At 35.1% G+C, this 12,665-nt stretch overlaps 1 long non-coding RNA gene across 2 annotated transcripts in view; it reads right to left on the bottom strand.

The window, feature by feature from the left end:
* Positions 1-9,196: 9,196 nt before the first annotated feature.
* LOC120313851 overlaps positions 9,197-12,665 on the bottom strand; it is a 48,729-nt gene continuing 45,260 nt past the window's right edge. For both annotated transcript variants that reach the window (XR_005558267.1, XR_005558266.1), the window contains exon 3: positions 9,197-10,008. This is a non-coding gene — a long non-coding RNA (uncharacterized LOC120313851). The remainder of the gene's footprint in view (positions 10,009-12,665) is intronic.

The raw sequence follows: 12,665 nt of genomic DNA, 5'->3' as shown, positions 1-12,665 counted from the left end.
TTGGAGGAATTGCTGGATCTTTCCATCTTTGTTCATACAAAAAACAAAATTCCATGACTTTTTTCACTTGTTTGTCTGTAAGTCCCAATAGAAAGACCACTGGCCTCAATTGTAGATTAATCTGCAAAATCCTTTGGTTCAGTGTATGTATTTGAATCCAAAATTTTCTAACTTCCTTACATGTCTACACACATGATAAAATGTCCCTTCAAATTCACCACATGAATTTGAAGCACCTATATACATTCTCAACAATGTCTCTGATTGACATACTATACCAGTCATTTTGTAAACATTCTCTTTAAAATTATATCATAGTACAGTCACATATTTTCCCATTGTTCCATCTGTAAATTATAAACAACATTTTAACCCTCTTTATCCTATATTTTTTCACTTGTTCATTTTCTGTTTCACATTTCAATAAAGGTTTATATACTGTATTCTAACAATTACATGTTCATCTTTTCTACATTATTCCATTCCAAACTCAGTCTTAAATTTCAAAACCATGAAAACCTTTCTCTACTTTAAATCATTTTAATAAATATAAATAAAAAAACCCATTGGTATTTATGCCACTCTGCCCACCAGTTCTTCCTTCGATTTAATTTTGTATCCCCCTTTAAGAAAATTCTAATATCTCATGATAACTTAGCCATTTTATTTTTTTTTCTTCTATTTCTCATCTATAAAATGTGTCTTGTATTGAAAACATAAAAGTGTTTGCTGGCACAAGTTGGATTTATGTCTATTTCATATTCTCAATGTGGTACATTTAACATAATGACTTTTAAACTTCACATTAACCTTGTCTTTTGTTATCTGTAATACTTAATATTTAAACCTCTTTTTTCCCTTGCCACACAAATTTAGAATTTAGAACACCTTCCTTCTGTCATTGTTTAAATAGTGCATCAGTTGACAAAATATGTCTGAAACAAAAATATAACTTTAGACAGAATATTCATTTTTATCACAAAAATTCTCCCCAATATTGACAATAGTAATTTTCACATTTTAGCATAACCTTTCTTAATTTTGTTCACAAAATACTTAACATATTTATTCTGAAATACATGCAAAGCATATTTATATAGTGATATCTAGACATTTTACTTCTATTTCATGTTTTTATTAACATCTTTATTTTCTATTGGCTGATTATAAAACTTGCTAATACCCCATTTTTAAAAACGTTTTCCCATTAATTTTTCAATTCCCTTTAAAGGATCTTCCAAAATGAACACCAAGCAAACTACAAAAGCTCTTAATATATGTTTCTTTTTAAATCTTTACTCCCCTTTTTCTCTCATCTTGTCTTAATAGCTACATTCAGTATTTCAAGAGCCAAAATAAAAGAAGAGATGACACAACCAGCATCCTTGTCTTATTCCTTTTTTATATAACCAGCAAGGCTTTGCTAGATCTCTATTAATAATTATTTGTGCTTTCTTTGAAATATAAATCAATCTTACCCATAAAGTAAACTTATAAAGTTCTCCTGAAAGTTCATATCTTCCAAAACTTTGAACAAGAAAGCCCAATTCAAATTGCAAAAGGCCTTCTCGGCATTTAAGAAAATCAATGTGGCTGGTTTTTCATTATGTTGCTCCAAATACTTCAAAATATCCAAAACATTTTTAACATTGTTCTTTCACTGTCTTTTAGATAAAAACTCAGACTGATTCTCATCAATAAATTCCTACATAATTATTTTCAGTCTATCAGCCAGAATCATTGTAAAACAACTTATAGACATAATTCAATAATGATATCAGCCTATAATTTCTTATTACAGTCATTACTTCCTCTTTAGGTTTTAGTGCTTTATTTTGGGCTCTTTCCAACTCGCTGGCATCTTCCCTGTCTGTTGAATAGAGTTCATTATATTTTATAAAAGCTGTAAAAGTCGATTTTCAAAGCATTTAAAATCAGTAACTGATTATCATTCCTGGTTTATTCTTTTTTATATCTTTGGAATCTTCTCTTATTGTCATAGGTCCATTTAAAATCTTTATCTGTCATCCTTGACAAATTATATTTCTTTAGATATTTTTTCTGGAGAGATGTCACTTTCTTTATACCAGTTAGAATAATAATAATAAAATGCTTTTTGCGCCCATTAATACAGTATCTTCCTCTTGTAGCTCCAATATCATTTTCTTTTCTTTTCATAATTCATATGGCAAATATTTCCCTTGTTTGTTTGCAACTTCAAGTGTTTTTGCTTGACATGGTTCATTTTTATTTCCATTTTTCTTACTGTCAGCATAGACAACTGTTGTAAAAGCTTAATTTATTGAGAAATACTTATCTTCTCTGGCAATGTCTTTGATCTTTTCTCTTTCAAAATCTTTCTCTTTAGCATCTTCTCTTGACACTTCTTTTTGAGTTCACTTTGATATTGTATAAATTGTATTGTATAAAATAACTTTTAATAAATGCTATACTTGAGTTCTAAACAATTGTTAAATTAATAACTTTATTTAAATTATTTTCAAAAAGCATTTTAATTTATTTTTACATTATTCACTATTGCTTCTTTCTGTAGCAACATTTCATTTAGTCTCTGAAAGAACTGGATTTTCTTCTAAAAACTAAACTTACAAAATTATGATCTAAAAATATTTTTGATAATGTCTCTATTTTAGAAACCTCAGTAGCCAAATTCTTCAAAGCCCATATCATGTCTATTTTTGAAAAGGATCTGTGTCTTTCAGAAAAGTAGGTGTACTCTCTGGAATTTCTGTTTGCTCATCGTTATACGTCTATAATTCCTAAACTGTCCGTCAAATTAAAAAAAAACATTTCTTATTTTTGCAAATCTATTTACTCTGTATACCTTATTTAATTCTGCTTCTATATTCTTCTCATCCCAATCCATATAATTTGCCAAAGCTTTAACAACTTTTTCTGCAATATCTTCACCAGAATTTCATGGAATTGCTCTAAATCTCAAACAAAAAATTCCTTCTTTTTCAATTCCAGTGGTGACAAATTATCTATTTCTCTGTCCAAAACTTCTGTCTTACTCTCCAAAATTTCCACTTTATCAACAATTTGTTTCTCCCTCTCCTCCTGTTTTGTCTTCTTGTCTCCTTAATACTTTCATCTCAAATGGCACACTGTACTTATAGTTAGCATTACAGTCTGGCTCACATTATCTTTGTTTTTTGTTCTGTAAAATCCATCAATTGTCTGCATTCTTTAAAATAAACAGAAAACATTTCCACAAAGGTCAGGTTCATTTCTCTAGTTTAATTCCAATAGAAAGCATTTTTTTAAAAAAAGTTTCAGAATAATTATCACCTTTATCCATTTCAAACTTCTTCCATCCATTTCTTAAACTTTTTGCTAAAATTTTAAACCTTTAAACCTTTTTTTCCTTTCACTTACCAAGTGGAAATCTCTTATCCTTCTGCTCAGAAAATCTCTCTTTAGCTGTAATTTAATTGCATTCAAAAGCATTTAAAAAAGGAACATTTGTGTGAACCTTGCATTAATATAGTTTGCACTACATCCATAAAATTGACTGAAATCCTTCAATTCTCAGCCACTCAACTCACAAGTCAACTACAAAAACCGCAGTTCCTACAGTCTTCTCATGAGTGGCTATTGGCTTGAGTGCAAGGGGTGATCTCACAATCTCTCCTTTATCCTAAAATATTATGCTGGCCTGAATTTTCCACCTGGTCACTGATCTCTGCCACAGTGCCATCACTGCTCCTTCAGGGATGTGTAGTCAGCTATAGATTCTCATCTGGAAGCCAAATTTTAGGATGTCCTTTCAAAGTAGCTTCCGTAGGCAGGGAAGCAGTATGATTCCTAGTTTGACACAATTTTATGTCAGATTACAGAGTACTGTACAGTGCTCATTATAGGCATGGTTTCTCCAATAATGAACTATACCAATGGGAATGTCACCAAAGAAAATCATTGCTCAGAGAGGTTATGCAGTGTCCCTCAGTCAAAACAGAAAATAAAAGCTAGTAAACAAATAGAAGGGAAAAGTCCTCTAGCACAGGGCTTTTCAACCTTTTCATCCATTGTACCACTTTTAGGATATGGCAATATCTGAGTACCACCAGTCGCCTAGCAAGGTGTCAAAAACCTGATGACCCCCCCCCCCAAAAGGAAAAAAGTGATAAAGTACAGGTAGTCCTCGACCTACAACAGTTCGCTTAGTGACTGTTCGAAGTTACAATGGCACTGAAAAAAGTGCCCCCCAAGGCACAGCTGAGCAAGACACCTGTCTGCCCACTCGGCACTGCTCTCATTCCCCTCTTTTCTAGGATGGTCGCGTACCACCTGCCAAGTGCCAATGTACCACAGGTGGTACCCATACCACTGGTTGAAAAGCCCTGCTCTAGCAGGTCAGTTAGAGCCCTTCAGCTTAGCAGCCAATTTTTTCATAGGTTTTTCTCTATTTTCACATGAAAAGCTCCTAATTCTGGCCAGGTCACCTTGACCTGCCTTCACCTTGTCTCAGCAGTGGGCTGACAATAACATGGAGGCTCTGCTTTGAAAATTAATACTCTCAAAATACTCTGTGCTTTTGAGTTGGAGTAAGGGTGATGTACAGAAAAATGTGTTTAGAACCTCATCCATTAGCTGGAGTAGGAGGATTTTTCTATTTGCATTGACTTGACACAAGGAATAAAGTTGAAATGTATTCTTTCTTGGTAGAAACTTTTAACTCTTGTTCTATGCTTCATTTAGGGCTCTCAAACTCAGACAGTCATGAGAAGAAAGTAAATAGATACAGACAGGGCCAACTCTTGTGTTTGCAGAGTTTTGTAGCGCACATGTGATAGCCCTATTTCAGGCTCAACAGTACATGCAGAAAGTGTCAAGCCCTTCACAGTGTGGCATGATCAAGAAGCAAATAATACAAAGTATTTGATGAGGTGTGTTTTAATGCAAAAATTGTAGAGTACAGAATTTTGGAAATTGTAGTAGGATTCTTTGGTATTCATTTATTAGTAAATTCATTAAGGCAGCAAGTGTTTGAACATTTTAATACTCTTCTTCCCAAGGTTTTTGCAGGCCAGACTCAGCTCTACTTGAGATAAATACTATGAATTTATCTTCAATCTACCTTCTATATCTGGATCTTCTTCAGAAATGTTAGATTTCAGCTGTCAGAATTTCTAGCCACCTTAGTTTAAGACTGGAGAAGGGTTACAAAACTTAAATAAAGAATACAAGGAAGGGAAAATCTAATGCCTTTCTTCTCTCCAGCTTGGTCAGTTGTTGTTGTTGTTACTGTTGTTGTTGTTGTTGTTATTATTATTATTATTATTATTATTATTATTATTATTATTATTATTATTATTATTCACTGCACAGTCAGCCAGATATTTAGACTGGACTGGGAATTTTTATCTACCTGTTGAGTCCTCTCAAGGACCTGGGATAGGCAAATGTTATTTGATGTTTTAAAGCTATTGTAGTATGTAAGCTACTACTACTATTATTATTATGGTTAATCTTCAATTCTATGCATAGTCTGGGACTGGTAAAATCTTAACAGTTGAAGTCCTAATCAAGGATCTAAGAGCTGTTAAGGTAGCAATCTAAGTATATAGACAGTTCCGAGTAGGTGCTTTTTTTCGCAAAGTCAGGATATTCCAGTCTAATAAGTTCAAAAATTCCATGTATCTAGGCAGCCCAAGGGAACATTATTATTGGTACAACCATTGATTTCTTCCTCCATAATCACTCAACTTCAATTTGCAAATCACAACATTTTGTTATTTTCTTCTAGCTTTCTCCACAATTCTTGCACTGGTATTGCAATATCAATGAACCAGACTTTTTTCTTTTCCCCAATAGTGATGTCATGAATGTTGTGGGCCAGGTGTCTGTTTGTATCCAAAAGTCCCATTTAAATGTATTAGCTACCTAATTCTAATGGACTCTTTAATAGTATGATTAATTATTAACAATACTAAGTTACTTAAAATAGTATGTATTCTATTGCATTGTTTTAATATAATAAATACTGTTAGAATGATGGACTTTGTCAATCCAGTTTTGGGGCCTCAAAGATTTATTTCCTTTGCGCAGGTTTTCAGCATATATGGACATCACCAAGAAACCAGGAATATTAGGGTCAGGAGATATATTTCAAATTACTGTATATACTCAGGTATAATTCCATTTGCTGACCCTCAAATTTTTAACAAAAACATGAAAAATGTGCCACGCACAGATACATCATGAAAATTAAAATATGAAAAAATGAGGATTTACTTATTTGCAGGTGGGCTTATACATGAGTACAGACAGGACATATCAGTTCATTTAAAAACCTGAGGGAGGAACCTATATATATAGAAAGAAAAAGAAAGAAAGATTTCTCTCTCCCATATTTGGGCTGACAGGGTGCATCAAAAAAACACTCAAGGTAAATCTCCTCCCCTTGTCTCTTCCCTCCCTGATACAGCTGACAAAGTGAGAAAGAGCCTGTGCTCTAGAGGTTAACACAGCTGCCTAACATGTAAGCAGCCCAGGTTCGAATCTCAGAAGGGTATGTTTGGCTGAAGAGAGCTAAGAAGCTCGAAATAGCTATTCCATCCTCCCTTATTCTTTGTTAGCAATCCAATATATATATGTATATTTGTTTTCTGAGGTTTTTGCGGGTGTTTGAATGTAGGTCTTTGGTTATTCGGGTTTTCTCCTGTGTAAAATTGAAAGTGTCTTGGCGACATTTCAACGAAGTCCCATTCATCATCTTCAGGCTGGTGTTTTCAGCTTCGTGCTTCTAGGAGAAATTTGCCTTTAATTTCCAGAGAGCTAGGGAGGGTCCAGTCAAAGATGCTTTCTCCACCCACATTCCTTCTGTGAGCTGAAATATCTCTTATCTAGCCTGCAACTCTATCTCCTGTCTCCCAAGGTCATTCTAACATCCCATTACAGTATCCTGAAAACTGTATGGTAATTATCAGAAATCAGCATGATTTCAAAGTATTGGAAGTATCTTCTCTTTTGTGTTGTAACTATTTCAATGGATTAAGGGAAAGCCATAGATACACTATATCTTGATTTCAGTAAAACATTTCCAAGAGTATTCAATGTCATTTTGATCAGCAAGTTAATTAAATGCTGGATAGATAGTCTAGGATTAGGATTTTAGCAAGTTAATGGCATGGCAACTCAATAATTTCAATGGTTCCTTATCAAGTTAAAGAACAGAATTGAATGAATGGGCTGCCACAAAGTTGAGTTTACTCTTCAGTGTTTTTATTAAATTTGGATAGAGTGATGAAAGAAATTATTATCAGATTTGTGGATGACACAAAACTGATTATGATATATATTAAACTCAAAATGATCTTGATAGAGTGAAGTTATATTCTGAATATAACAGAATGAAATTTAATAGATACAAATTCAAAGTTCATCCCTTAGGGGAAAAAACAATTAAATGAACCAGAATAATGTGGAGAATATTTGGCTTAGCTTTCAGAAGCTTAGTAGTGCTTCTGAAAAAGATAGTAATCAACAGCATATAAATATGAATCAGAACTGTGATGTAGTTGCAAAAACAGCAAACATCATTTAGGTAGTATCAACAAAAATATAGATTCACAATGAAAGGAAGTAATCATTTCACTGCATTCTGCATTGGTCAGCCTCAGACTATTACATCCTATTCTGGGCATCACATTTGCAGAATGATTCAGAGAAACTGGAATAAGTTCAGTAGTGAGAATAATCAGGAGACTTTAAACTATTATGAAGAGAGGTTGAAGGAGCTAGATATAATTAACCCTGAGAAAACTGAGGAGTACATGATGGCACTCTTTCAAAGGCTGAAATTAAGCCCCACAGATGAAAGGGAAACCATGCCCTTTATTATTTGAATGCAGAGGATCAATAATAGATTTAGGTTAGGAAGGCAGACCCAACTATTATGTTTTAATATTATTAACAGAGGAGCCTATTAATAAGAGACATGGTGTTTTCTTGCTCATTAAATTTGTTCAAGCAATGGATAGAGACCCATCTGCTGGGATGCTTGAATAAACAGGTGATGGAATCAGCAGTGTTTTCAAGATGAGGCCAAAATAGGCAAGAGGAGGATGTGGTGTTCAGATCCAAACCCAATCCCTTTTGAATGTGCAGGTTAACAGCACCCAGAAAAACAATAAGCACAACTGGAGCATAATTCCACAGCTAACATATTTCTTATCTGATTTCCCTATTCTGTGGACATCATTGGCTAGGGCTCAGTAATATAAATTGGCTATTTCAAATGTATAGTTATATGGGTTTAATCTGACTAAAACTGACTATGATAACAAAAAGCTCTGCTTTACAGACTTACTGTAGATAGCAAAGGTTGGGAAATTTATCCTTTTCAACTTCTGAAAAGCTATGATCATTTGGAAACAATAGTACTGAAAAAAGATTCGGAAATGAAAACAACTGAAAAGATTGGACAGAATTTCTTCCTAATTTCTCACCATTAGTTATGCTGGTGAAGTTTGATGAGAACTGAACTTCAACAATCTGTGAATGCCCAACTGCCCCTTTCAAGTGAACAAGGGCTTTGCATAATGGGTCCAAAATATGATAATTTGAACATGGTCATTTGCCTCAAGTGAGAATTCTGATTTGTTCTAGGGTCCATTTGTTTCCTTGGCTACCATTTTATTTATTTATTTATAAAATTTATAGACTGCCCATTTTACCTGAAAGTAACTCTGGGTGGCTTACAGTCATGAAAAAAAACTATATAAAACTAAAAACATAAATAAAAAAATAAAAATATAAAAACATAAAAACATAAATATGTTAGTACAAAATCCATGGTATTGTCAGGAATCCTCTTCTATGCTAAAGTTCAAAGATATCAATATGCTTTCCATCCTGCTTCTCCAAAGTCCAACTTTTGCTTCCTTAGAATGCCACAGGGAACATCACTGCTTGCACAGTTCTGATCTTTGTACGTAGATATAGACCCACCATGGCATCTGAATATCTTCTGCCAGGCCTTCATAGCTACTCAGTTGAATGCTAGACTACAGCATATTAAATTAATTTTTCACTGTGCTCCTTGACTTCCATAAACATTAGCTAAAGGACATCATAACATGCAGTTTTGAAAGATGTGTGGTGGAAAGGATGGCAGTTATTTCATGGGACAGATTTAGGTTGATCAAATAATGTAAGCATGGCCAAAGAGTTTACTTCATGCTAAAAATATAGCACATTTATTAAAAATATATATTTATAAACATTGGTATGAATGGATACCGATGTCAAGATAATAAGAGAAAACGAGAAAGAAGTGATGCTACTTACTTTGTTCAAAGTTTTATCTTTTGTTTGCTCAGGTAACTCAGCAGAATCCATCTTTCCCTCCCTGTTTCTCATTTGTGACTACACCATACAAGTTCACTTGAAGCTAAAAAGCCCACTTGCCACAACCTAACTTGAACCCCAAATGAACTAATGAAATATGAAAGAAAGCTATCTAACTATCCGTGGTACACATTTTAGCATAGAAATGCTATACATTTGTCACTATTATCATAGTGTCCAGTCTTTGGCTGAACTGAAATGCTGTTTTCCAAATCAGATATTTACATATTTACAGCCATTTCTCTAGAATCAATGAAAACAGAGAACGAGAAAAAAGTAAGTTTCCTTGTAACTATAGGGAGCAAAAATCTGGCCCAGTTAATAAGCTCCAGCCTCCACCATTTGCAAGCAATCCTTTTGCGACCATTTCATATACTAAAGAGTCAGTTCATTAAGCAGTTTGCCAGGGTCTTTTCTCAGATGTCATCAGCGGGTTGCCTCAGCAACTCACAATGTTGTATAGATGTACACAAAAATGATTACAATAAGGTTTAGAATTGTCCCAATAATCCCCAGCAGGGCGAGAATGGATTCCTCCTTGCTCTCTTTCTCTTGATTTCCTTTTTCTTCTTCATTTCCATTAGTAATTACCATCTTGTTTGCCAGTTTCTCAAACGTTCTTCTCAGAGTAACCTACAGTTTAGAGAAAGAGAGTGAAGGCTAATTGACCATTTGCAATCAGAATTTACGATAGGATTACAACACATTTCCCCACCCTAGTGCTTTCCAGACAAACTAGGATCACACTCTCAGTTCTGACTATCTTCTGCACCCAGAATAAAATTATTTCTTACTGCTCATCTGAGTAAGCAAAGATTAGACGTAAATACATGGAGGAGGCAAAAATTATACTCAGGGATGCTTGAAACCAGAACAAATGCTCAGGTTATCTACCCCTGTTTTAAATACGAATACTAAGCCCTTTGAATAAAACCTCAGCTGAAACCTCAGCCACCTCTGAACTGAACTGCTATTTTTTAAATCAGCTGCCATTTCCAAATGCTTATCAAATCCAGCCCTACTTTTTAATTTCAAAAATGTGTATCCTATAAAACTCTAATGGAATAGATGGAGGATACCTCCCCAAAACAAAAAATCTTGGAGGCTTGTTCTCCCACTATAGAAGCTTGCCTTCAGCGAAGAAAAAATGGGTTAGTCATTGTTTGGCTTATTTCTTCTGTTAGACTTGCAAGCTAATTGTTTTTAAGATAGTTTATCCTCTTTTTGCATAGTTATAGATATCAGAATGATGCTGAGTAATCAAGACAATACCAGAACAATTGATGCCCATAAAAAGAGGAAAGTCTTCAGTTGTATGGCTGTGGCTGACATATTAATTTTTTTAAATCTTCCTGAAGACATCACTCCATGGATACATTGGTCCAGGGATGATAGATACAAAAATAAATAAATAAATAAATAAAGGAAAAAATTTAAAATAGAAGCTTCAGAAAGAGACAAACAATAAATAGGAAGTCAAATCTATAAGCCAAACATCTAGACTTTGCAAACAGGAAAAATTAAGCCTGGGGACTTTCAGGAAATAACCCACTATTCTATTAGCATCTCCCTAGAGTAGCACATTGTTAGGGGAGATAGTCTACCTTTTTAGAACCATACTTTATAAAACAGGGTTACAAATTCTTGTCTCAGAGCCCATAGAGAGAACCATGGATGTAGTTTGTGAGGCAGTGTTGTCACGAGCTTTGTCAATATTAGGTCTAAGCAAACTGACTAGGATTCATTTCAATGACATGCTTTGTCTTATGGAGATTCATCATTGCGTAATCAACAAAGGATGAGGTATAACCCATATTCCTCAATAACTGATTTTGCTTCAGTGTTGGAAGCATCTTCACAAAGGGAGTGCATATACAGAACTCTGTTAGACAAAAAGGTGGGGCAGACATGATTACTCTTTATACAGTATTCTCTGCCCAAAATTTTCAGAGCTATTTTTGAAAAAAAATAGTTTCTCATTTGTGCCCACTGAGAGGCAGAGACATAAAAAACATAAAAAGCTGAAACAACAATCAAAATTATAAAATAAAAGATAGCTGAACAAACAACAAACACAACAAAAGCAAAACCAACCCATAAAATGCCCTTAGGTCCATCTAAAAGGAAGTGGAATTGTGGTTCTTTGGATATCCTGGAGGATGCAGTTCCAGAGGGCAGACGCCATGACAGAGAAGGCATGCCTCCTTAGTCCAATCAACAGCTGCTGCTTGATAGATGGGATTCAAATCATGTGAACTCTGTTAAATCTTGCAGGATGGGTAGGTACTACAGGAGAAGGGGGGCACCTAAGAAAGGCTGTTAACAGCAGATGCAATGAGGGGATAATAAGCATGCCTTAGTACAGCAAAAAACTCCATAGGAGCAATCCAATCTAAGGTCAGTGTAACCTGGTCATTCCGGGTGGAAACTAAGTTGAACTGTCCAATTAACCCCAACCTGGGGGGGGGGGGAAGGGAATCAACAAATTGCTTCTGAAATTCAGCAGACTTCTGAGCCAATAGGTCAGGGGTGTCAAACTGCCGGCCCGCAGGCCGGACGCATCATGTGGAAGCCACACCCACCCCATTGCCGGCAATGGCAAAACCGACCTGATACGTTGCATGACATCATGTGACGTCGAGAGTTTGACATGCCTGCAATAGGTCCAAGTCAAAAAGCAATTGATTGTCTGACAATGACCAAAGGACTGTTGTTGATGTCCTCCATCTTTAAATTGCATTTCAGTTGTCTCAGTAGATCTACTATATGTGAATCAGGTCCCTGATGATCTGGGAAATGTTCATAGTCGCAGTGATGGTCATGAATTCCTAAACAGAATCAGACTCAAAGGGCAGGTTGTCCTCTTCCAGAATTAACAGTCCATTATCAACCAACTCCTTGACATAAAATATAGGCTGACACACAGATGGGCCTAATAGCAACCAGTCTTACCTGTTCCTTCAAACCCAGCTTACTATCTGCACGGTAACTCTGAAAATCATTAAATCCTCTCAGGTGACAAATGTCACACACCATCATCCTAGGGAAATGGCTAGTGCCACCCTTGAAATTCAGGTTGAGTATCCCAGAAGGAAATAGTGCCCTTTCAGTGTTTTCCAAGAAGGAATCCCCAGTGTTTCCAAGTTCCCTTTCAGAGGCACTGCCATGCAGGTAGTAAGACAGATGAAAAGAGTCTTCTATAAACTGATCTGGTATTTAGCAACAACAACTGAAGACTAGGACAACTGAGGAATCAGTGACCAAATGAATTTACTGAGAGCTAGCAAATG

Source organism: Crotalus tigris, unplaced genomic scaffold, assembly GCF_016545835.1.
Source record: "Crotalus tigris isolate CLP2741 ecotype Arizona unplaced genomic scaffold, ASM1654583v1 scf7180000018806.1695572, whole genome shotgun sequence".
Taxonomy (NCBI): Eukaryota; Metazoa; Chordata; class Lepidosauria; order Squamata; family Viperidae; genus Crotalus; species Crotalus tigris.
This window is presented reverse-complemented; position numbering and strand designations above follow the sequence as displayed.